The following is a 4,947-nucleotide window of genomic DNA, read 5'->3' as shown; positions in this document are numbered from 1 at the left end:
AGCTTAATCGAATCTCATTAATTTGATCATGCTTAATTTAATCAATTGCCACTCTGCTGAAAGGTCTAGTTCAGCCATTGATTACCATGTTTCAAATCTTTCCCAAAAATAAGCTGCTTCAGGGGGCCGATCATCACCTGCCTTTTAGTTCTTTAATCAGTTTCCTCCAGTTGCAATGTCTTTGGTAGTGTCCCCCCCCCCACCGACGTGGCCCCCCAACCCCCCTGGTCCCTGTCCCCAGCCTTAATCCAATTTGTTCAGTCCCTCTGTCTTCAGCCGCTGCAAAATTAAAGCTGTGCTCCCACAAAAACACCTCACATTTCCAAGGTATTGGCTGGTCTGCTAGACTAGAAACTTCATTTATTCTGGCTAACTTCTCAATTATCTAGCCAGTAGTGGAGACGTGTAAAAAGTACAAAAATCAATACCATTCCATTCCCCTCGTATTGGAAAGGGAAAAATTAATGAGATAGGACACGCTCTTAATCAGAAATAAATGTTTTAATTCAGATAATGACGCAGAAGGATGACAAATGCCGGGTGCTGCAGCTCCTCACAAGAAGCTGTTTCAATTGTATTGTAAATATAAAAGGTATTGATCTGAGAGATGTACAAACCATATTGCTTACAAAAGCCATTCATGGAGGGCTAGGAAAACTATTAAGCGCCGGGTCAGAAATCAATAAACCACACTGAGATGTGGCTGCGCTTGGCCTTTCTGGCACCTTGGAAAGCAGAAAGGCAGAGTTAGTGACAGAAGCGTCTCTGGTGGAGCAATGTTAAGGATTAAAGGGTCAGGTGGTTCCTCTGACAGGTCTGAGGTGGCTGCAGACCCAGGCCTGACAGCCTGCCATTTAAACAGACACTGACTCATCAGCCTGCCACTACAGTTATTGTTGCTCTGTGGAGGTCTTCTGCTGACAGATCCCATTCTGGACACACCTTTCTCTCCCATTCTCCCTCGCTCCTTATATTTTTCTCTCTGTCGCCTGTCTCTCTCCTTTCCGGATCTCGAATCTGTCCGAGGTTTTTTTGCACCCGCCTTGGATTAGTTAGTTACATATGCGTGTGTGTGTGTTCGGCAGTCAGAATCAACTTTTAAACACCCAACAAGGTGTTTGTGTTGTGATTTGTGTAAATGTGTTTGTGTAAATGACCTTTTAATGACGTCAGACCGAGGCTCTGCATCTGTCCTCGTGCTCCTAGATCTTAGTGCCGCTTTTGATACCATCGATCACCACATTCTTTTGGAGAGATTGGAAACCCAAATTGGTCTACATGGACAAGTTCTGGCCTGGTTTAGATCTTATCTGTCGGAAAGATATCAGTTTGTCTCTGTGAATGGTTTGTCCTCTGACAAATCAATTGTAAATTTCGGTGTTCCTCAAGGTTCCGTTTTAGGACCACTATTGTTTTCACTATATATTTTACCTCTTGGGGATGTCATTCGAAAACATAATGTTAAATTTCACTGCTATGCAGACGACACACAGCTGTACATTTCAATGAAACATGGTGAAGCCCCAAAATTGCCCTCGCTAGAAGCCTGTGTTTCAGACATAAAGAAGTGGATGGCTGCAAACTTTCTACTTTTAAACTCGGACAAAACAGAGATGCTTGTTCTAGGTCCCAAGAAACAAAGAGATCTTCTGTTGAATCTGACAATTAATCTGGATGGTTGTACAGTCGTCTCAAATAAAACTGTGAAGGACCTCGGCGTTACTCTGGACCCTGATCTCTCTTTTGAAGAACATATCAAGACTGTTTCAAGGACAGCTTTTTTCCATCTACGTAACATTGCAAAAATCAGAAATTTTCTGTCCAAAAATGACGCAGAAAAATTAATCCATGCTTTTGTTACTTCTAGGCTGGACTACTGCAATGCTCTACTTTCCGGCTACCCGGATAAAGCACTAAATAAACTTCAGTTAGTGCTAAATACGGCTGCTAGAATCCTGACTAGAACCAAAAAATTTGATCATATTACTCCAGTGTTAGCCTCCCTACACTGGCTTCCTGTTAAGGCAAGGGCTGATTTCAAGGTTTTACTGCTAACCTACAAAGCATTACATGGGCTTGCTCCTACCTATCTTTCCGATTTGGTCCTGCCGTACATACCTACACGTACGCTACGGTCACAAGACGCAGGCCTCCTAATTGTCCCTAGAATTTCTAAGCAAACGGCTGGAGGTAGGGCTTTCTCCTATAGAGCTCCATTTTTATGGAATGGTCTGCCTACCAATGTGAGAGACGCAGACTCAGTCTCAACCTTTAAGTCTTTACTGAAGACTTATCTCTTCAGTAGGTCCTATGATTAAGTATAGTCTGGCCCAGGAGTGTGAAGGTGAACGGAAAGGCTGGAGCAACGAACCGCCCTTGCTGTCTCTGCCTTGCCGGTTCCCCTCTTTCCACTGGGATTCTCTGCCTCTAACCCTTTTACAGAGGCTGAGTCACTGGCCTACTGGTGTTCTTCCATGCCGTCCATGGGAGGGGTGCGTCACTTGAGTGGGTTGAGTCACTGACGTGGTCTTCCTGTCTGGGTTGGCGCCCCCCCCTTGGGTTGTGCCATGGCGGAGATCGTTGTGGGCTATACTCGGCCTTGTCTTAGGACGGTAAGTTGGTGGTTGGAGACATCCCTCTAGTGGTGTGGGGGCTGTGCTTTGGCAAAGTGGGTGGGGTTATATCCTGCCTGTTTGGCCCTGTCCGGGGTATCATCGGATGGGGCCACAGTGTCTTCTGATCCCTCCTGTCTCAGCCTCCAGTATTTATGCTGCAGTAGTTTATGTGTCGGGGGGCTAGGGTCAGTCTGTTACATCTGGAGTATTTCTCTTGTCTTATCCGGTGTCCTGTGTGTATTTAAATATGCTCTCTCTAATTCTCTCTTTCTCTCTTTCTGTCTTTCTCTCGGAGGACCTGAGCCCTAGGACCATGCCTCAGGACTACCTGGTATGATGACTCCTTGCTGTCCCCAGTCCACCTGGCCGTGCTGCTGCTCCAGTTTCAACTGTTCTGCCTGCGGCTATGGAACCCTGACCTGTTCACCGGACGTGCTTGTTGCACCCTCGACAACTACTATGATTATTATTATTTGACCATGCTGGTCATTTATGAACATTTTAACATTTTAACATTTTGACCATGTTCTGTTTTAATATCCACCCTGCACAGCCAGAAGAGGACTGGCCACCCCTCATAGCCTGGTTCCTCTCTAGGTTTCTTCCTAGGTTTTTGGCCTTTCTAGGGAGTTTTTCCTAGGGAGTTTTTCCTAGCCACCGTGCTTCTTTCACATGCTTTGCTTGCTGTTTGGGGTTTTAGGCTGGGTTTCTGTACAGCACTTTGAGAATATCAGCTGATGTACGAAGGGCTATATAAAAATAAATTTGATTTGATTTGATTTGATTTGATCTCTCTGGTTGGAATAAGGAAGGCCCTGCTTTCTGTTGTTAGAGTGTTGTATGTTATGATGTACGTTAACATCAAGTGTAGGCTGACAGAATCTGTTTTCATCACGATCTTCAAACATGTAGACAATAGCAATACATAGCAATACATAGCACTACATAGCAATATATAGGAATGCACAGCCATACATAGCACTACATAGCAATAGATAGGAATGCACAGCCATACATAGCACTACATAGCAATAGATAGGAATGCACAGCCATACATAGCACTACATAGCAATAGATAGGAATGCACAGCCATACATAGCACTACATAGCAATAGAAATGAATGCACAGCCATACATAGCACTACATAGCAATAGATAGGAATGCACAGCCATACATAGCACTACATAGCAATAGATAGGAATGCACAGCCATACATAGCACTACATAGCAATAGATAGGAATGCACAGCCATACATAGCACTACATAGCAATAGATAGGAATGCACAGCCATACATAGCACTACATAGCAATAGATAGGAATGCACAGCCATACATAGCATTACATAGCAATAGATAGGAATGCACAGCCATACATAGCACTACATAGCAATAGATAGGAATGCACAGCCATACATAGCACTACATAGCAATAGATAGGAATGCACAGCCATACATAGCACTACATAGCAATAGATAGGAATGCACAGCCATACATAGCACTACATAGCAATAGATAGGAATGCACAGCCATACATAGCACTACATAGCACTACAACAGATGCCCAGGTTCCTACTATTTACAGGAATCGCTTCTCGTAATAAATAATAAATAAGTGCTCATGTAATATGTTTTTTTACAGAGAGTTTTGTTCATAGCTATTGGGTTTATGAGCAGAGATTGTGTATGAGAGTCTTAATTGCTGAGCAATTAATCAAATGGCCACCGGACTATTTACATTGACACCCCCTCCATTTGTTTTGTAGACTGCTGCTACTCGCTGTTTATTATCTATGCATATGCATAGTCACTTCACCCCTACCTACATGTACAAATTACCTCAACTAACTTGTACCCTCACACACTGACTTGGTACCCTCGCACACTGACTCGGTACACTCGCACACTGACTCGGTACTGGTACCCCCTGTATATAGTCTCGTTATTGTTATGTTATTGTGTTATTTTTTATAATTTAACATTTTTTACTTTAGTTTATTTGGTAAATATTTTCTTAACTCTAAGAAAGCCTTTCACGGTAAGGTCTACACTTGTATTCGGAGCACGTGACAAATAAGATTTGATTTGATTTGAAACGTGTAACGAGGGGAGGAAGGTTGTGTGTGAGAACATAAGGGTAACGAGGGAAGGAAATCACAGAAAGACTTACGTTTTGTATTTTATATTTGTATTTATTATGGATCCCCAGCTACTCTTCCTGGGGTCCGGCAAAATTAAAGCAGTTAAATGTCTTAATGTCTGAGAAAGAAAAAAAGAAAGTAAAGTTATGGCTGTCTGTCCAGTAATTATGGTGTGGAGGGGAGCAAGCTGG

This window comes from Salmo salar, chromosome ssa10, assembly GCF_905237065.1.
Source record: "Salmo salar chromosome ssa10, Ssal_v3.1, whole genome shotgun sequence".
Taxonomy (NCBI): domain Eukaryota; kingdom Metazoa; phylum Chordata; class Actinopteri; order Salmoniformes; family Salmonidae; genus Salmo; species Salmo salar.
Note: the sequence above shows the minus strand (reverse complement) of the source record.